The sequence below is a fragment of the Mustelus asterias genome, chromosome 7 (genome assembly GCF_964213995.1).
Source record: "Mustelus asterias chromosome 7, sMusAst1.hap1.1, whole genome shotgun sequence".
In the NCBI taxonomy this organism is placed as follows: Eukaryota; Metazoa; Chordata; class Chondrichthyes; order Carcharhiniformes; family Triakidae; genus Mustelus; species Mustelus asterias.
Genome location: NC_135807.1, coordinates 95,145,245 through 95,167,477, shown reverse-complemented (window position 1 = coordinate 95,167,477; position 22,233 = coordinate 95,145,245). Strand labels below are relative to the sequence as shown.

Sequence of the window (22,233 nt, the reverse complement as noted above, 5' to 3'; positions counted from 1 at the left end):
AATCTACAGCACTCCTTACAGAACCTCGTAGCAGAAAACAGTTCGCAGGGTTAACTGGGAAAGCTGTGGGAAGGCAGTTGGATCTGATGGCAACCTGAACAAGGAGCTGAGGCACCCACAGTCCAAAGGTCAGTAAAGGAAAAGGTGGAGGGTCACATATCCAAAAAGCTAATGGAAGGACCCCCATAGAATTTTACCTCCGAGGAATAACTAGAATACTAAAGAGAATTAAAGTAAATTCCAGAGTACTGTGGCATCCCTTTTGGGGTTGGTCCCAGGAAAAAATGAATTAATCTACAAGATTTCATAAGATAACAGAACTCTTGAGGGGTGGGGGGCGGAGGGGGGGGGGGGGGGTTGACGGGGAGGTGGGAGGTGGAAGTTACAAAATGTAACTCAGTTCATAGCATAAGGCTTTATAAGATATTGGGCAGGATTTTCCTTCCGCGCTCGCCCCAAAACTGGAAAACCCCGCCCGAGGTCAACAGACCTTTGCGTGGTCCATGTCCCGCCCGCTACGATTCCCATGGCGGGCAGGACAGGAAAATTCCCCCCCTTGTGTTTAATAGCGCTCGTCAATTGTTTAGTTCTTCACGTATGCAATAAAATAGGATTTTGTTTAAAATCTTGGAGTGTAGTTCTGTTGGTTAATTGCTAGTTATTAAGATTTATTCTTTACCAGTTAACGGTACCTCAAAGAATCATAACAGTATTTAGTCTTTTGCCTTTTAGTTTTATTGATTATTCTGTGATTGTTCAGACTGCACAAACCACAAACTGCCTAGTTAGTGTGGAAGGGCCTGGAATCACACTCTTACTTTCTATGTAACACATCAGTGTCATTTTGACAGCTTGACCCCGAAAGGGTCTCAGTATGTTCTTCAGTTGAGTTAATATTATTTCTTTGCACAGGATCCATTATTGACAAACCGTGTAAACTGTTTAATTCCCCAATATTTCCAGGTCCTATAATATGCAATAAGTGCATTGACATAACATGCATTTGAATCTAACATTTCCTCATCAAGATTGTTATTTTGAGGAGTTTGAAGTGCAGGAATGTGGGGATCAATTATTGTCAAAATTCTCTTTTCAAGAAGTGATTGAGCCATTTAGATGGATTTTCCTGTTCTTTGCCCAATAATTTTTGAAAAATTCCTTCCAATATTTCAAATGTCTTACAAGATTGTTAGGTCAATTTTAGAGTAGAAGAATGTCTTGTTTAAGGAGTTAAGTATTTCTTACACTGAGGAACACCTGAGCTTTGCTTGCTTATGAAGAGACAGGAAGTGGCGGATGGATTTGGTTGTCAGTAACATAGCCTCACACTGAGATGCCAAGCTTTTATTGTAATATTCAGCTACAGTTCAAGGAAAGAGAAAAAGTTGTTGCCGCAGCAAGACTGTTGCCACAGAATAAAAACATGCTTTTAGAATCAGTGAATTTTGTGTGATGTTGAAAAAGAGATGAAGAACTTGCATTTATATATTGATTTTGATGTCTTCAGAGTGCCCCACAGTTTGATAGTTAATGAATTATTTTATTCAGTTGAATGTGACTGTCTTCCCTTGATTCCATTCCTTTCTATCCATTAATAACCAGAAAATAGTCAGTAATATCGGCCGGAATTTTACCACCTTGCCCGCCATGGGAATCGGAGCGTGCGAGAGGCGGACCATGGAAAGGTCCGTTGATCTCTGGTGGGACTTTATGTTTTCGGGACGAGCGAGGCTGTAAAATCCCACCCATTTCCACAGGTAATGCCTGTGCCGTTACCTCTGTAGTTTCTCAAAGATAAGCTCTTGACCCTTTTTAATTTTTCACCTACACACTACCCCTCGGTGATATCATCTGAAGACTGAGTCCCATTTTCCACATTTACACTAGCAACATCCAACTCTATCCCACCCTCTCTGCCTTCGCCCATACCTACATTGCTCCTCATTTGCCCAACATATTTTGGACGAGCAAAATATTCACTAATTAAATGTTAGGGAGTTAGAAATTGTCTTTCTCTTTCATCTTTTGCCCTCTGTAAATAGGCGGCACAGTGGTTAGCACTGCTGCCTCACAGCGCCAGGGACCTGGGTTCGATTCCCGGCTTGGATCACTGTCTGTGTGGAGTCTGCACATTCTCCCAGTGTCTGCGTGGGTTTCCTCCGGGTGCTCCAGTTTCCTCCCACAGTCTGAAAGACATACTGGTTAGGTGCAATGGCCATGCTGCATTCTCCCTCAGTGTACCCGAACAGGTGCCGGAGTGTGGCGACTAGGGGATGTTCACAGTAACTTCATTGCAGGGTTAATGTAAGCCTACTTGTGACAAATAAATAAACTTTAAAAAACTTCAGCTCATCCAAAGTTCTGCTGCCTATATCCAAACTCACATCGAGTCCCATTCACCCATCACCGCATGTGCTCACAGACATACATTGGTTCCCCGCTCAGCAATGCCTCACATTTGAAATTCTCATTCTTAAGCTTAAATTGTTCCATGGGCTTGTCCTTCCCTATCTCAAAAGCCCCTCAAGTCTGACAACTTTCCACAAACTCTGCATTCTTACAGTTCTGGCCTGTATGTCCGAGGCCATTCCATTAGCAGTTGTGCCTTGATCTGTATAGATCCTAAGTTCTGAAATTTCCTCCCTGAACCCTTCAGTCTTCTTGCGTCTCTCTCCTCACTCAAGACCCTCCTGAAACCTTTATTCTGGTCTAAATATCTCCTTAAGTGACCAGGTGTTAAATTTTATGATAATGTTCCTGGGACCTGAAGCACATTGGGAAATTTTAAAATATTATTGGCACTATACCCATTCAAGATATTGTTGTCCCTGTACCTTTGAACAGCATTCATTGTTATGTTAACCTTCATAACGAGAGGATTCAAGTACAGGAGCAGGGATGTCTTGCTACAATTATACAGGGCCTTGGTGATTTGATTTGATTTATTATTGTCACATGTATAGGATACAGTGAAAAGTATTGCTCCTTGTGCAACATACAGACAAAACATACCATTCATAGAGTACATAGGGGAGAAGGAAAGGAGAGGATGCAGAGTATAGTGTTGCAGTTACAGATAGGATGAAGAAAAAGATCAGCTTAATGTATGATCGGTCCATTCAAAAGTCTGATGGCAGCAGGGAAGAAGTTGTTCTTGAGTTGGTTGGTACATGATTGCAGACTTTTGTATCTTTTTCCCGAAGGAAGAAGGTGGAAGAGAGTATGTCCGGGGTCCTTGATTATGCTGGTTTCTTTTCTGAGGCAGCGGGAAGTGTAGACAGAGTCAATGGATGGGAGGCTGGTTTGCGTGATGGATTGGGCTACACTCACAACCTTTAGTAGTGTCTTGCAGTCTTGGTCAGAGCAGGAGCCATACCAAGCTGTGATACATCTGGAAAGGATGCTTCTTATGGTGCATCTGTAAAAATTGGTGAAAGTCTTTCTTAGCGATAGTGTCAGCGTGGAGGGACCAGCACAGATTGTTGGTGATCTAATCATCTAGACACTTGAAGCTCTCGACCATTTCCACTTCACCGCTGTTGATGTAGACAGGGGCATGTCCTCCACCAACTCAAGATAAAAGCAAATTACTGCGGATGCTGGAATCTGAAACCAAAAGAGAAAAGCTGGAAAATCTCAGCAGGTCTGGCAGCATCTGTAAGGAGAGAAAAGAGCTAACGTTTCGAGTCCAGATGACAAAGGGTCATCTGGAATTGAAACATCAGCTCTTTTCTCTCCCTACAGATGCTGCCCGACCTGCTGACATTTTCCAGCATTTTCTCCTCCATTATCTCCTTTGTTTTACTGACATTGAAGGAGAGATTATTGTCATTTCACCAGATTCTCTGGCCAGAATTTTATTTCCCCGCCCAAGGAGCGGACAACAGGGAGGTCCGTTGACCTTGAGCGGGATTTTATGGTTTTGGGATGAGTGAGACTGTAAGATCCCGTCGTCTATCTCTTTCCTGTATTCCATCTCGTCATTGTTTGAGATCTGACCCACTACGGTGGTGTCATCAGCAAACTTGAAAATGGAGTTGGAGTGGAATTTGGCCACGCAGTCATAGGTGTATAAGGAGTATCGAAAGGAGCTGAGGACACAGACTTGCAGGGCACCAGTGTTGAGGATAATCATTGAGGAGGTGTTGCTACCTGTCTTTACTGATTGCGATATGGTGACCATCCCACGACACTTCACAGAGGTGTAATCAGACAGAAGTAGACAGTGAGCTGAAGGAGAAGATAGGTGGACAGGTGACCCAAAGCTTGGTCAATGATGTGGCCAGGTTTAAAGAGTCATTTTAAAGGACAAGAAGGAGCTGGTGGGGCAGAGGGAATTCAATAGCACAGTATGCGGGAGACTGAAAGACCCCTTCCAATGATAGGGGTGACCTGCAAGGGACCAGTCAGAGGGGGGATGACTAAAATAAGGGAGAGCGAATAAATTCCACAAGTAACCATATTTTGTCCCGGCATCGTGAAAGCTATGAACTTTGACTAAAAGGAAACTTTGCATGTTTGTTTTATCTTTGTTCACAAGCTATGTTGTGGAACTTGCCCTTTAATACAATTGGAGCAGATTCCTCAGTAATGAGACTGTCGCTGTTAAATACATCACTGATCTGGGTTAATTTAATCTGAGATCACCAAAGGAAGAGAACAACAGGTCTGAACTACAGCCGCAAAATAAATGTTTCCTATTAGTTTAGGGGTCTGCTGTTAATAAAAAAATCTACAGTTTGCAAAAGGGTGAAGAGGATTTTATTTGCTTCAACAAGGCAAATCTGCCTTGCAGGTTATTCACTATTTGTTTGAAGTTAATCATTAATGATTCCTACCCTGGCTGTTTCTTTTTTGTGTGTGAGCTGCAAACGCTGGAATGTGGTTTGCAATCTGCTACCAACCACTCCCTGTGACTTGGGATAATTTTCAACTTCACTACCTGGGAGTTAACCTGCCAGAATGGATTATGTGCCCATTGTAATACCCCAGTCTATGGAAACTTGGAACGTCTGTGTGAATATTTGATTGTCGTCACATGTTGTTACTCATCTTTATCCCATTTGTGTAGAAAGAGAATGAATAAACAGATGATCTTTGTATGCAGATGAGATAGCCCTCCTGTTCAGTGACCAGATTGCGCTGTGGGTTCATGTTGGAGCAAATTAGTTGAATGTAAAGATAGACAATATAGCTGGAGTCGAGATTAGACAAAGGATAGAGGAGCCCCAGGGCATAGTACCCCCATGCTCCAGGATAAAGCAACAATGGCTGGTATGGAGTTACTGTAACTAAATAGTTTGAATTGAACCTCTGTGTGTGTTTATTCCTCCATGTCTGAAGTCACTGATTACACAAACAAGAATTCTCTGTATTCAGTAGCTGCCTGATAGGCATTCTTTTATTTCACTAAGCCAGCTTCTTTCTCAGGAGTGCAAAGTTTAATATTTGAAAAGACAATTCCAGCTAACTCACTGAACGTGGTGAAACGTGTCATCATACTGGTCCTACCTGTTTTGGTATGGCACGAGAGAAATGTGCACTTTACTTGCAAAGACTGCCTCGAGGAAACAGTTTCAATAAGGAGCTATTTGTGGCATTTTAGTTAAAAGATCTCAGATTTTCAATCTTGTGAATGTTTGTTTTTTTTCAACTATTTTGCAGTTATGCATTTTTCAGATGGAGATAGATTTTAACCTTTACTGTTTAGGCTTAAAGCATTGCCTACTTGGGAGTGCAGAAAGGAAAGCTGAGCTGGGAGGATCGTATACCCACACCCAAGCCGGCTTGATTTTTATTCCATTCCAATGAATGGACAGACATTTAAGCAGGTCTATGCATGGTGGTGGAGAAATAAAACGAGGGCCGTAAATTTTACGTTCAGGAGTCGGGCCCACGATCGATCCGACCCAGTGTAAAATGTTGTCCAATGACGTTGGGCGTGTATCCTGACATCATCACGCACATGTACGATTTTGTGGCTAGCAGGCACATATCTGATTTGCGTGCACTCTGACGACATTTAAAGGGCCAATTACGGCCATTAACAAGCCAATGAACAGCGATGTTATGCTGCTCGTGCCATTTTCAACTCATTGCATGGGCACTAATCATCTTTTTCGCATTTCTCATTCAAAGACAGGGTAAAAGATCCCAGAAGCAGCAACACTTTCTGTCATTGTGTGTTCATCGCTGTGTGAGTACAGATTAGTCACTGAGTTTCTTAGCTATTCTTTAGCTTTTCAAACCTCCCTTTCAGCATTTCAGGACTTCAGCTTACCTGGAAAATTTCCCTAAGGATTGGAGCACAGTGATCCCTCAATAGCAAGGCATTGTTCCTCTGCATCTGATCAAATGGGGATAGTGTATTCTGCTAGTGGAACCTTCTCTGGAGAGGAAGAAGTTTAACAACACCAGGTTAAAGTCCAACAAGTTTATTTGGTAGCAAAAGCCACACAAGCTTTCGGAGCTCCAAGCCCCTTCTCCAGGTGAGTGGGAATTCTGTTCACAAACAGAGCATATAAAGACACAAACTCAATTTACATGAATAATGGTTGGAATGCGAATACTTACAACTAATCAAGTCTTTAAGAAACAAAACAATGTGAGTGGAGAGAGCATCAAGACAGGCTAAAATGATGTGTATTGTCTCCAGACAAGACAGCCAGTGAAACTCTGTGGGGATTACAAATAGTGTGACATGAACCCAATATCCCGGTTGAGGGCGTCCTCGTGTGTGCGGAACTTGGCTATCAGTTTCTGCTCAGCGACTCTGCGCCGTCGTGTGTCGCGAAGGCCGCCTTGGAGAATGCTTACCCAAATATCAGAGGTCGAATGCCCGTGACCGCTGAAGTGCTCCCCAACAGGAAGAGAACAGTCTTGCCTGGTGATTGTCGAGCGGTGTTCATTCAACTGTTGTCGCAGCGTCTGCATAGTTTCCCCAATGTACCATGCCTCGGGACATCCTTTCTTGCAGCGTATCAGGTAGACAACGTTGGCCGAGTTGCAAGAGTATGTACCGTGTACCTGGTGGATGGTGTTCTCACGTGAGATGATGGCATCTGTGTCGATGTTCGAACAAGACTTCTTCACCGCACGGGACCTTCAACCGATGCTATACACTAGATACATCGATGACATTTTCTTCCTTTGGACTCATGGTGAACAATCACTGAAACAACTCTATGATGACATCAACAAGTTCCATCCCACCATCAGACTCACCATGGGCTACTCTCCGGAATCGGTTGCATTCTTGGACACATGCATCTCCATTAAGGACGGTCACCTCAGCACCTCACTGTACCGCAAGCCCACGGATAACCTCACGATGCTCCACTTCTCCAGCTTCCACCCTAAACACGTTAAAGAAGCCATCCCCTACGGACAAGCCTTCCGTATACACCAGATCTGCTCGGATGAGGAGGATCGCAACAGACACCTCCAGACGCTGAAAGATGCCCTCATAAGAACAGGATATGGCGCTCGACTCATTGATCAACAGTTCCAACGCGCCACAACGAAAAACCGCACCGACCTCCTCAGAAGACAAACACGGGACACAGTGGACAGAGTACCCTTCGTTGTCCAGTACTTCCCCGGAGCGGAGAAGCTACGGCATCTCCTCCGGAGCCTTCAACATGTCATTGATGAAGACGAACATCTCGCCAAGGCCATCCCCACACCCCCACTTCTTGCCTTCAAACAACCGCACAACCTCAAACAGACCATTGTCCGCAGCAAACTACCCAGCCTTCAGGAGAACAGTGACCATGACACCACACAACCCTGCCACAGCAACCTCTGCAAGACGTGCCGGATCATCGACACAGATGCCATCATCTCACGTGAGAACACCATCCACCAGGTACACGGTACATACTCTTACAACTTGGCCAACGTTGTCTACCTGATACGCTGCAAGAAAGGATGTCCCGAGGCATGGTACATTGGGGAAACTATGCAGACGCTGCGACAACGGATGAATGAACACCGCTCGACAATCACCAGGCAAGACTGTTCTCTTCCTGTTGGGGAGCACTTCAGCGGTCATGGGCATTCGGCCTCTGATATTCGGGTAAGCATTCTCCAAGGCGGCCTTCGCGACACACGACGGCGCAGAGTCACTGAGCAGAAACTGATAGCCAAGTTCCGCACACACGAGGACGCCCTCAACCGGGATATTGGGTTCATGTCACACTATTTGTAATCCCCACAGAGTTTCACTGGCTGTCTTGTCTGGAGACAATACACATCTTTTTAGCCTGTCTTGATGCTCTCTCCACTCACGTTGTTTTGTTTCTTAAAGACTTGATTCGCTGTAAGTATTCGCATTCCAACCATTATTCATGTAAATTGAGTTTGTGTCTTTATATGCTCTGTTTGTGAACAGAATTCCCACTCACCTGAAGAAGGGGCTTGGAGCTCCGAAAGCTTGTGTGGCTTTTGCTACCAAATAAACTTGTTGGACTTTAACCTGGTGTTGTTAAACTTCTTACTGTGTTTACCCCAGTCCAACGCCTGCATCTCCACATCGAGGAAGAGAGGGACAGGCATCCCAGGGAGAGACCTTTTAAGGGGAGAGGCACGGAATCAGTTAGTGCAGGGCCAGCAGGGAGGCCAAGGTGGGAGGATATGCCGCAGATTCCATTACTTACAGTCTAGAGTGTACAGACAATGCTCCAGTGGAGACATGACTCCTGTTGCATCTTCCTCGGCTTCTGTTCTGGGTGGCAGAGTGGGGTCATCAGACACCTCTTCAAGGAGACATCCATCCAATCGTGTCGGAGCCACAAACAGCCTTGGTACCTGTGAATGCTGCTAGATGTAAGCATGGTGTGAGCTCCCAGGGTAACGGGCATGGTGAAACAATGGTTAGCACTGCTGCCTCATAGCACCAGGGACCCAGGTTCAATTCCGGCCACGGGTGACTGTCCGTGTGGATTTTGTACATTCTCCCTGTGTCTGCATGGGTTTCCTCCAGGTGCCCTGGTTTTCCCCCACACTCCAAAGTTGTGCAGGTTAGGTTGATTGGCCATGCTAAATTGTCCCTTAGTGTTAAAGGGATTAGTAGGGTGAACTTGTGGGGTTACGGGGATAGGACCTGGGTGGGAGTGTTGTTGGTGCAGGCTTGATGGGCTGATTGGCCTCCTCCTGCACTGTAGGGATCTTATGAACTATCTCCAAATTTCCAAGGCCCAGTGTCTCAGGAGGCTCTGCCTCTCCAGGGACACAGTGGCAGCAATATGGCATATGATAGGCCCCGTAATCACCTCCAACTGCATGGGTGGACACCCTATACTGGTGGCTTTAAAGGTCACAATGGCCCCCAACTTCTACACATCAGGTTCTTTTCAGGGTTCAGTGGGGGTCAGTGTGGCATATTTCAATATACTGCTGGTGAAGGCAGTGTTGTGTTATTGTCACTGGACCAGTAATCCAGATACCCAGGGTAATGCTCTGGGGACCCGGGTTTGAATCCCACCTTGGCAGATGGTGAAATTTGCATTCAATAAAAATCTGTAATTAAATTGTCTAATCATAACCATGAAATCATCGGTGATTGTCGTAAAACCCATCTGTTTCACTAATGTCCTTTAGGGAAGGGAAACCTGCCGCCCTTACCTGGCCTGGCCAAGATGTGACTCCAGATCACAGCAATGTGATTTACTCTTAACGATGGGCAATAAATGCTGGCCCAGCCAGTGCCAACCACATCCCATGAACAAATAAAAAGAAAGACACTTGCGTTAAGCTGATGATGATGCTATCTTCAGACATGTCTGCATGTTTATCCACTACAGGACAGGTGGAAGGAGCATGTGGTTTCACTGTGATGGCTGGGATCCCCCCAATCCAGAGTGTAATAGTTTGCACTCATGCGGCCATTAAGGTGCCAGAAGGTGAGCTGGGGGCTTTCATAAACAGAAAGGGATTCCACCCAATGAATGCTCAGATTGTCTGTGACCACCGGACACACATTCTCTAAGTTTGTGCCCGTTACCCTGGGAGCTCACACCATGCTTACATCTTACTGCATTCACAGGTACCATGGCTGTTTGTGGCTCCGACACGATTGGATGGATGCCTCCTGAGTGACAAGTGCTATCCCTTGAAGAGGTGTCTGATGACCCCACTCTGTCACCCAGAACAGAGGCCGAGGAAGATACAACAGGAGTCATGTCTCCACAAGGGCAGTGGTGGGGAGGACCATCAGGCTGCTGAAGATACCTGGACTGATTCGGGGGAGCATTGCAGTTCCCTCCAGAGTGTGTCTCCCTCGTGGTCGTAGCATGATGTGCCTTGTACAACCTGGCTCTGGCAAGGGGGATCCAGTGGAGGCTGAGGAAAGTGAGGCAGTTCCACAGGACATGGAAGATGACTTCAGTGATAGGTCAGGGGAAGAGTATGGGGCATGTGCAGGTTGAGGATATTGAGGTAGACAACAGGAACATTCAGAGGGCAGAGACACCAGCGATGCTTTGATCCTGTGAACCTTCAACTAGACATCTGAGGCATCAATGTTTCCTCGGGCCAAAGGCGCTCTCTCCTTTGTAAACAATCATTAAATGAGAGCCCAACCCAGAATGGCAGCACCACACAATACCGTACAGTTACAAACCTGTGCAGCACCTGGCATCTATACAAAGCATCCTGCCAACTCAGCTCATTAAAGTAAATAAAATGTTTCTGTTACTTCACATGAACAGAAAGATAACAAAGTTGCCACCCCTAATACAAACTTCAAAATCATTCACACAAATAATGTTACCTAGGGCACAGCCCATTGTGCTCAAGATACCGGCAACTTACGTCTGTGGATGCTGCGTCTTGTTGCCCCCCCCTCCCCGCTGGCAGCAGCATTGGGGCAGCCTGCTGACTGTGCTGTCCTGGTGGCTGTGGTGACCTTGGTGGTCACCCTCTGGTCATTGGAGCCCGTGTCGGCTCCGCCTGGGAGGGTGTGCCCAGCCTCATGGATACTCCTCAGTCATCACGGTTTCATCAGATGCAGCGGCCACTGGCAGAGGGCTGAAATTGTGGGAAAGACTGCAGTGTAACTACATGGGAATCTATTTATCTGTAGGTCTATAATTGTGGTGTATTCAGTAGATCAAGACCTTTCATTCCTACTGCTGAAGCCTGTTTCTTCACATGTAGTTTCCAGGAGTGAGTAGTCGAGGATAAAAGGTCTGAACATTTTTTGTGACGAGGAATCAAGTACACATTATAGTGCAAATGGCAAAGTCACTGCCGTGTGAAGAGCTGGAAATTATAACGCTTTTTACGATCCGTACTGAAATGCAAATGCTTCTCCGCCACTTCAAATGGGTGAAATGATTAGGCTTCCAGTGGCAGAGACATTGCCTTGGTTTCCTTTCTATTACCAGCAAGACTGGACCGATGCATTTGGATAGAATCACCGTTACCTGTGAGGGTGTCCCAACTCAGAACACTGGTTCATGCTGGTATTTAATTAATTTTAATTTACGGGAATGTTGTGAGGAGTCATGTGAAAGATCCAATGAGAAAGTAACCAGCCCGGTTGTTGTATAACACTTCTTAAAGACTATCTATTACAATAAATAAAAGACACATATACACAAACATAACGATCTAAGACAATTACATATAGGAGCTACTAAACACCCCCACAGTTTCTGTAGAAATTACCCTTTTTGATCAGTGTTTTTTAAGAGATCTGAACTCTTTTAGGATCTCCCGCTTTCCAAACAATATCCACTTTAATAGATCTATAAGTAAAGGCCAGCTTTTGGTTACCACCTAGTGCATGATTGAGGAGTTATTCTGGGAAACGTCTCTTCTTGGTTCAGCAAACATATGGTTTTAACTGCCTCCACGAAGATTTCCGCACTCTTGTCTGCTAGGTAAAACTGGCTTCCAGCTGCTGGGTGGAATCTGCCTTCCTGGTTCCCCAAGTGCTGGCAATTAAACCATTTTTCCCTTTGATTGTTCTCTCCGTATATTTTCTGTCTGTCCCCTCAGCTTCTGTGATTCTAAAAAAGTAACATATGTATGCCTCCCCTTGATGGTTCAATCGTCTAACTAAGCTGTTTACTATTAGCATGACTATGTATTATTTTGGTCTGTCCAAAGTCTGCCAATCTTGTTACTGGGAGACTCTCCTCCTCTGAAATGTCTTTTGAAATGCTAGTGGCTTCTACCTGTTAGTTTTATTACATTCTTGGTATTGCTTGCTACTCAGCACATTCATGACATGTGCTTTTTTAAAACTGAAATGTCTTAATTTGAAAGATGTTTCAGTTCTCAACCATTTTGTTATTCGTGCTATCTTATTAAACTTTGCAATAACATTGAGGATACCCCATAAATTTACACCTACTGTTCCCAGAAGTCTCTTTTACACTTGGGATAACGCGTCCGCAATGACATTTTCTCTCCCGGCCACTAGAAAGATTTTTAATTGAATGGTTGCAAGAGCAAACTCCATCGGAATAACCTGACCTCAGAGTTTTCCCAGAAACTTTTGGGGTCTGAAGTTACAATTGTCTCTGCTGGGTTGCTGGCAATAGAAAGCTCGAATGTCTAACAAATAAAAAGGGTTAAAGGAATAAGGGGAACAGGTAGGAGGTGGATTTGAGACCAGGGAGAGATCAGCCAGGATCTGATTGAATGGCGGAGCAGGCTCAAAGGGCTAAATTTGCCTCCTTTTGCTCCAAATTCCTATGTTCCTATGAAACATTGTACTGCCGGTACCAGGCTTAAAGTCTCTTTCACAATGGTCGAATGTTGGTTCTGATTTAATTTCCTTCAGAAATATCCCACCATTTTCTCAAGGCCAAGTTAATCTTTTGCAGCAATACAGCTCATACATCAATGTCGCTAGCACCTACTGCCAGTTTGAACTGCTTGTTGTAGTTGGGTGCTGCTAATTGTTATGATAGTCATTGTTATGATAGTCATGGGGAATCATCAATAGATCTCCCCGTGGGCCTCGTTGGATATGAATTCCTCTATTAGGTGAGTGGAGGCTTGCCCAATGGGGATGGAACAGCCGGAGTTTTAAAACTAGCTGGCTTCACTCAGGCTGGCAGCTGATAGACTCAGGACTGATCTGCACCACTGAATGGTGCTGAGATACCACTGTAAATAAGATGATTGGTTACGGAAGTTAGGCCTCGGTAAGGTTATTAGATTGGTGGTGAGGAGTAAAGTGAGTCTTTTCTTCCTTCCAGATTACCTTTGTTATTGAGACAAGTAATCCTCTGGTCAGAAACTGCCTCATTTTGGGAAATTTGAAGCCTATGACGCAAGCATCAAATATGCAGAGCGCACGTATTACTTTTTTGGTCCAACAACATTGAGGGGGCTGAGAAGCAGAAAGTGATCTTGATGACAACATGTGGGGTCCTGACCTTCAGTGTAATCAAAAGCCTGACCTATCTGACTCCAAAACCTTTAATGAATGAGTGGAATTGGTTAAAAGCTATTATGACCCTAAACTTTCCATAATACTCCAGCGATACTGCTTTAACACAGCAGGGCAAACCCCTGGAGAATTTGTCACCCAATTTCTGACCAGGCTGTAAAAATTGGCAGAGCATTGTGAATTCAGGCCACTCCTGAACGACATGGTGCGAGATAGGCTAGTTTGTGGAATTAACAAGGCGACAGTCCAAAATAGTTATTGGCGGAACCCAACTTGGATCTAAAGCAGGCCATTGAGATCGCTCTATTGTTCGAGAATGCAGAGAAAGGAGCTTAGGAACTAAGGCAACATCAGATAGCAGTGCCCTCCGATTGGGAGAAGGGGCCTCATGCAACGTCCGTCCTTCAACTAAGAACAATGATATCAGTAAAATATCCCATTATCTCTGGCAACGGTGGGGCCCAAGTTGCATCGCTAGGCAGTCAAGGGAAGTTGGGAACAGCCTTCAACCTCTTAGGAAGCACTTTCAATTATAGACGTCAGACAGCAGACTATTGCAAGTGCTGCAGAAGACCACAATTGAGAGTAAGAGATAGAGACAGTCAAAACATGTGCTATTTCAAGAAAAGACCAAGCCCAGTACTGAATCATATCTTGCAGATAGGCCCACAACTAGGGACAATGGAGTTAAATTGCATCTCCACAACATTGATTAGCCCCATAATGATGGAATTGTTAGTAAATGGCCACCCATTAAAAACAGAAGTGGAAATGGGAGCTGCACTTAGATCAGGGGATACAAAATAGATCTGGCAAAAAATGTGAATAAGATCAATTTTGCTGCGTCTGCAAGCTAGATTTGTCTTGCTTTGTGATCAATACAAAAGAACACGAACACCATTGCTTGGTTTGTATGATAACTAGTAAAATCTATCATGGCATCTCAATTTCAGCCTTTTGCCACCCACGTTTAGCGTGTTCTTGTTTTAGAATTGAAAGACCAATACCTCACTTTTAAAGTAGTTGATGATTAATTTTTATAAATTGTAATTTTGGTTAGATTGAATATTGGCCGGGATTTTCCAGTCCCGCTGCTGTGAATAGATATTTGGCTGAGCGCCAAATTTTTTGTTCTTGCTGGCAGCGGTGACGGGCGTACAACATTGGAGAATTCCAGCCATTGTTTAAGATGTAACAGTATATTTGTTTTACATTGATTTTTGTTACCTTTGTACAAAATTTCACGGCACACTTGGACAGTTCCCGCGGCACACCAGTTGAAAACCACTAAGCCAGAGCAGACATATGGCAGGGCAGATCAGGAGGTCTATATTGCTGAGAGACAGTTCAAACTGTGTCTCAGTGAAGCAATTGCAGACAAAGGGCAGGATGCAAATATTGCAGAGCACAGCATGCACAGGAAAGGAAGCATTGAAGGAACACAGTGTTATAACTGCAAGAAGCTGACTCATTTTGCGCACACGTTCTTGACCAGAAAGAAGCAACCCAAGCCTCAATAGTTAGCCTCTGGAGAGATATCAGCAGTTGGATCTGATGAACTATATACCATACCACAGGTAAGCTCAGTCTCGTCTATAGGTGACAACTGTTTTGTGACTTATCACAATGACCACGGAAGGAAAGTATTAGATGAATAATAAATGCCAAATCGACACTTTATGCAACTGTTAGTGGGGTTTGCGAGGGGCCGGGTATCTCCGAAACTTCAGACTATATAAGGCTCATGAAAGCCAGTGTCCCAGTTTAAAGATGTATCTTTTATTTGACCAGCAGGCACAGGGAGAAGTCACCAAAGAGCCCTAGGCCTCTCCAAACATAGAACAGCCTGACCTCTCCGATGAATTATGACATACTATTGGTTACGAAAGGTCAATTAACTCTTTTCTTATCTGATACATACGCCTTTCATTAGCTTTGAATCAATAATCTTCAATTTACATAAATCAACAATAATACGTGTCAAATACTCCAGCCAATTGCACCTTACTTTCTGGCACAATGGGGCTTTATTAGTTGGTAAAAGAGCAGAGGTCTGATGAAGGTTCATCCAGACTCGAAACATTGGCTCTATTCTCTCCCCACAGATGCTGTCAGACCTGCTGAGATTTTCCAGCATTTTCTGTTTTTGTTTCAGATTCCAACATGCGCAGTATTTTGCTTTCAAATTAAGGAGAGTATTAAGTTGAAAGAAAAAGCATATAAGGAGCCACAAGTCAGCGATAGCCCCAAAGACTGGGATAAGTTCAGAATGCAGAACTAAAGAGAAAATAAACTACAAAGGCAAACTAGCAAGGAATATAAAAACTGACATTAAGAGCTTCTTTAAATAGATAAAAAAGAGAGATCAAAGTGAACATAGGCCCCTTAGAAAATGAATCTGGGAAAATAGTTATGGGGAACAAGGAAATGGCAGAGGAGTTAAACAGATATTTTGCATCAGCCTTTATGGTGGAAGATACTTTTGAACATCCCATTAATACCAAAGAATACGGGGAAGGAAGTAAGTACCATCACTAGAGGAACAAAATTAGACAAAACTAATGGGGCTAAAGACAGATAAGTCCCCTGGCCCTGATGGCTTGCTTCCTAGGATCCTAAAAGAAATTATTCCAAAGATAGTAGATGCATCAGTTGTAATTTTCCTAAAACCCTTGGATTCTGGTGAAGTACCGGAGGATTGGAAAATTGCCAACGTGACACCCCTATTCAAAAAAAGGAGTAAGGCAATAAATGGGAAACTATCGGCCAATTAGCCTAACATATACTGTTGGAAAAATGTTGCAATCAATTATTAAGGAAGTAATAGCAGCACATTTGGAAAATCATAATCTAATCAAGCAGATTACTGCGGATAGTTGGGAACCTGTCTCGGGGGCAGGGAATTCATATGGTGTTCGTGGAAGTGGAAATGAATAGGGTTGGGAAGCATTTTCCGATCAGGGCCAGTGTGATCTCCTGGACTCGTTTCGATCGCCTCAGGGGGTCGGAGAGGAATTTCCCAGATTTTTTTTCCCCATATTGGCCCTGGGGTTTTCACTCTGGGTTTTCGCCTCTCCCTGGAGATCACATGGTCTGGAATGGGGGGGTGGGGGTGAGTTAATAGGTTGTGATGAACAAAGCATCGTAGCTGTGAGGGACAGCTCGGTGGATAGGATATTGGTATGTAGATAGGCTGGAAAATTGGGCGGGGATCCTGGATTCAGGATTCAATCCTGGACCGGGGAGCGGCGCGGGCTTGGAGGGCCGAAGGGCCTGTTCCTGTGCTGTATTGTTCTTTGTTCTTGTTCTTGTTCAGAGTCACCATCGCTTCATGAAAGGGACATTGTGCCTGACTAATTGTTTTTTGAAAAAGTCTCAATCAGAGTGAATAGAGGGGAACCAGTAGATGTGTTGCATTTGGACTTCCAGAGGCACTCAATGAGGTAACTCACAAAAGGTTAAGGCATAACATAAGAGCTCATGGTGTTGGAGGTAGTATATTGGCATGGATAGAGAATTGGCTAATGGGCAGGAAACAGCGAGTGGGGATAAGGGGTTCTTTTCCAGGTTGGCGACCTGGGGGGTTCCACAGGGATCAGTGCTGGGACCGCAACCGTTTACAAAATATATTAATGACTTGGTAGAAATGTACTGTAGCCAAATTTGCAGATGACGCAAAAACAGGTGGAAAGGCAAGCTACGAGAGGGATACAAACAGTTTACAAAGAGATATTGATAGGTTAAGTAAGTGGTCAAAAAGTTCGCAGATGGAGTATAATGTGGGAAAATGGGAAGTTGTTCACTTTGGAAGGGAGAACAACAGAACAGAATATTATTTAAATGGAGAAAAACTGCAGAAATCTGCATCACAAAGGGACTTGGGGGTACTTATGCATGAAATAGAAAGCTAGTGCACAGGTGCAGCAGGTAATCGGGAAGGCCAATGGAATATTGACTCTTATTCCAGAGGAGTTGGAGTATAGGAGTAGGGAAATCTTGCTGCAACTGTACAAGCTACTGGTGAGAACACATCTGGAGTACTGACAGCAGTTTTGGTCCCCTTATTTAAGGAAAGAGTATGGCTAGAATCTTATCACCGTTCACATTGGTGGGATTTTCCCATCGCGCCGCAGGGAATGGAGATTTGGCTGGCCACCAAATTCTCTGACTTCACTGCAGTGGGTGTGTGTCATGAAAACCAGGTAAGATTATGGCCTATTTCACTGGAGACAACTTGGAAAAGGTTCATTAGGATGATCCCCGCTATGGAGGGGATTCTCTTTCGAGGAAAGGTTAAACAGGTTGGAACCTTACTCAGTGGAATTTAGAAGAATGAGAGGTGATCTCTTTGAAACACATAGGATTCTTAAGGGGCTTGACAGGATAAATGCTGAGAGGATGTTTCTCCTCATGGGAGAGTCTAGGACCAGAGGGTATATTCTCAGAATAAAGGTGTGCCAATTTCTTCTCTGAGAGTTGTGAGTCTTTGGAACGCCTTGCCACAGAGAGCCGTGGGGGACAGAGTCCTTGTGTATATCTAAGGCCAAAATAGATATCAGTAAGGGAATCAAGGATTACGGGGAAAGGGCAGCAAAGTGGACGTGAGGAATGTCAGATTAGCCATGATCCTATTGAATGCAGAGCAGGCTTGAGGGGCCGAATGGCCTACTCCTGCTCCTATTTCTTATGGTCTTATTCTTTTGGGATGCTTGAGTGCAAAAAACATTTGCTGTATTTCATGAGCCATTAGTTTCTTTATTGATGGACTGATGAATTAACAGGTGAATTAGCAGGTTTTCTCTTTTACCTCTGTACTTTAGGGGATGTAATCATGAGTTGCGCCCCTGGCCAACCTTTCCTCCCTGAACCTCGGACACTGTGACCAAATGTAGCAACCCCACCAGCACCCTGGCTGAGGATAGTTAAGATGTGGAGATGCTGGCGTTGGACTGGGGTAAACACAGTAAGAAGTCTCACAACACCAGGTTAAAGTCCAACAGGTTTATTTGGTAGCAAAAGCCACAAGCTTTCGGAGCACGGCTCCTTCGTCAGGTAAGTGGGAATTCTGTCATGCCCTGTTTGTGAACAGAACTCCCACTTACCTGACGAAGGGGCAGCGCTCCGAAAGCTAGTGGCTTTTGCTACCAAATAAACCTGTTGGACTTTAGCCTGGTGTTGTGAGACTTCTTACTGAGGATAGTTAAATCAGGAGGAAAGAGGGCCCTCTTCTGTTCTGTCTGGTCAACTATTTACTGGGTATATCAATGAGGGCAAATTTGAATGTGAGGTGAATTTAACAGAGGCACGGTCTTTGCCAAAGGGATAAAGGAGTTGAGTGCCATTGATTGTTCACTGACAAGTATCAAGTTAATGTGAGACTGTTGTCAACACAGGAATCAATTACTCAACATTTGCCTCAATCAAGCTCAAAATAGTTATTCTAACCAGTACAGAACACTGAAGTTAAATTTGGAATGCGGCATGCTATTCCGGGCACCTGCCTTCAACCTTGACGCAACAGAGAAAGTTCAAACAAAGGAGTAAGAAGCGTACACTAGAAGTTATAAGAAGGAACTCACCAAGCTAAATAAAGGAGATTAAGGGAAAATATGAGCGAGCTCACTCATACCATATTTGCTTCAGTTGCAACTTCTAGGTGTGGTTTTGCTGAGTGCCAGCGATTATTCTGTATCACAAATACTGTAATTACCATAGAATCCCTACAGTTCAGAAGGAGGCCATTTGGCCCATCGAGTCTGCACCGACAATGATCCCACCCAGGACCTATCCCTGTACTCCATATATTGATCTTGCTAATCCCACTGACACTAATGGACAATTTAGCATGGCCAATCGACCTAACTCGCACATCTTTGGAGTGTGGGAGGAAACCCACACCGACGCAGGGAGAACATGCAGACTCCACACAGACAGTGACCCAAGCCAGGAGTCAAATCTGGGTCCCTGGCGCTGTGAGACAGCAGTGTTAACCACTGTGCCACCGGGCCGCCCTCAAATTAGTATTGGCTCATCTTGTTAAATCTGGCTGCAACGTTTTTAACATTGATACGTATCTTTTACATAGGCCGGGATTCTCCGACCTTGCATACGGCTGGGATTCTCCGGTTCCACTGCTGCGAATGGCGTTTTGGTTGAGCGTAAAATTCTCCATTCTCGTTGGCATCGGAGTCGGGGTGAACAACATCACAGAATGCTAGTCGTAGAAAATCATCATAAGGCGCCTCACAGCAACATTAACAGACAATGTTTGACAATGTGCCACATAGAAGATGAAGGCAGATGTTTAAAAGCTTGGTCAGGGAGGAGAGAGGCAGAGAGATAGAGGGAAGAAATTCCAGAGTTTAGGACCCAAGCAACTGAAAGCATTGCTTGCCAATGGTGGCCAATTAAAATTGGAGGTGTTGAAGAAGCCAGAATTGAAGCCTTGTAGGCTGGGGAGAGTTACAGAGATAGGGAGGGATCTGAAAGAACAGATGAGCCTTTTAAGATTGGGATATTAGTATATCAGAAGCCGATGTCGAACTGCAATTACAGGTAATTGGTGCTGGTTGTTTGGGGAATTATGTTAGGATGCAAAGGGCAAGGTTTGGGATGTGCTCAAGTTTCTGGAGGATGGGGAGGCCTCTGCAGGACAGCTATTGTGCTATTGACATTGTTATACAGACCTTTCTGCAACAACGCATACATCTGTGGCTTGACAGGCAAAGATTGGAAAATACTCACAAATCGCTTGATGCTGGGCCCGATTTTACCATTTTGATTCGAAGTGCTGGGCGGACTTGAAACTGGGAGTGTTTCAGATGGTGGAACTTAATGCACCCGAAACCCTGCAGCTCTGATCGGCACCTCCAACTGCGCATGCTCACAAAGGAAACGATAGAATAACACTCCCCTGCCACATCACTCCTGGGCCAGATAATGCCTCCCCTTGGCCCCCACAGACATTGCCCCACCCCCACAACATTACTGGCCCCCTTATCCCCCCACCTGCCCGCCACCCAGAATGATTGCAGCCCCTTTCCCCCCCCCCTTTCCCCCTCACTCATCTCAGGCAGAGAGTTCCACCTTCCCCCCTCCATCCTCCAGATATCAAGCAGGGTGATTCCCCCCTCACCCCCACCCTGGGCCTTCCCGCACAAGGCCCCCATCTCCTCCGGACTCCGATGGCTGTGTGACACCTCCCTCTCTCTCCCCTGTCCCCAGTCATTGAGGCACTGATCCACCACCCGCTCCCCTCCCCATCAGCACACCTGCAAGTGCTCACTTGCCTTCCCCTCAGTGCTAACAAACAAGCTGCATGGAACTTGCTGGAATGTTCTGCCAAACTGCCTGCAGCTGATCTGCCCTAACGAGGGGCAGCTCCATTAAAAACACAAGAATGGACAGGCAGGGAGGCATTCCTGCACAAAATGTGCGCACGACCAGCCCCCCGATTCACTGAGGGCGACCTGGGGAGGCTACTGGACGCAGCAGAGGTGAGGCGGGACACCCTCTTCCCCCAGGAGGATGGAGACCCAGGGGAGCTGATGGAAATGTGGCCTGGGAGGAAATCGCCGCCTCGGTCAGTGCCAGGGCACTGGCACCTGGAACCGGGAAGCAGTGCCGGAACAAAGTCAATGACCTCATCCAGGCAGCAAGGGTGAGTGCTGAACCCCATCTTGTATCTTCCCCCAAATCTCCCCCAGATCCTCCCATCTTCAGATCCTGCATGCTTCCAGCTCCTGACCCCCAAGCACCTCCTTCCTTTCCCCCCCAAATGCCCCATTGTGCTTGCCCTCCAAGGGCCACCACCTGATTCTCTGCAGGAGTCACGCCACCATTTCTTTCATGGCTCCTTCTGTCTCCACAGCAGAAGACCGACCATAACACCCATGAGAGGGCGAAGATGGGGTGGTGAGCCAGACCTCTGGGTCCTCACCCACTTTGAGGAGAAGGCGCTGGAGCTCTCAAGGGAAGGGGAGATGCGGGTTGTCAGCGACAGCATGGTCGGGCTGGAGTCAAGAAGTGAGCACCTGTCAATCCTCCACTCACTTTGAGACAAATTCTCGGGGGCACAAATTTCGGGTACGAGGGGCAAGATTTAAAGGAAATGTACGAGACATGTTTATTTACACAAAGAGGGTAGTGGGTGCCTGGAACTCGCTGCCAGGGGAGGTCGTGGAGGCAGATACCAGAGTGACCTTTAAGGGGCATCTCTACAGCTATGTGAATGGGATGGGAAGAGAGGCATATGGTCCCCGGAAGGGTAGGGGGTTACAAATCAGATGGGCAGTCTGGTCGCTACAGGCTTGGAGGGCCGAAGGGGCTGTTCCTGTGATGTAATCTTCTTTGTGCTTTGTTCTATGTTCAATTGTGAAATGCGAATCACGTGTTTGACATCCCGGATTCCTCTCCCTCTCTTGCACTTAACCTTGTGTCCTGTGGTACAGAGACAGATCCGGACGCCCTGGGGCCTTCAGGGCTCCAGGCCCCTGTTGCAGCTCCGGCCCATTCTGGTCCAGTCAGCTTGGACGAGTCCTTGGAGGATATGGGTGAAGGGACCTCTGAGGGTGGCACCGTTTTGACATCAGCTTCCACCTCACAACTCACCATCCCAGATACTGACACAACGGTGGGTCCAGTGAATGGTGAGGCTTCTGGGTCACTCTCTGGTGAGCACGACACATCTGTTAATGTACATCGGGTGGAGGAGGGAACGTCCGAGATCTCTGGCACACGGGGGCCTGCCGGAGGCGAGGACTCAGCTGACCCCAGCCTACATGCTGGGCCTCTGAGATCACTTCTCCCTCAGCTGCTGGAGATGC

At 45.6% G+C, this 22,233-nt stretch overlaps 1 long non-coding RNA gene across 1 annotated transcript; it reads left to right on the top strand.

Moving 5' to 3' along the window:
* LOC144496142 (uncharacterized) lies at positions 1-21,982 on the top strand. Its single transcript, XR_013498376.1, has 3 exons — positions 1-128; positions 1,603-1,757; positions 21,859-21,982. It is a non-coding gene; the product is annotated as an uncharacterized LOC144496142 (long non-coding RNA).
* Positions 21,983-22,233: the final 251 nt, after the last annotated feature.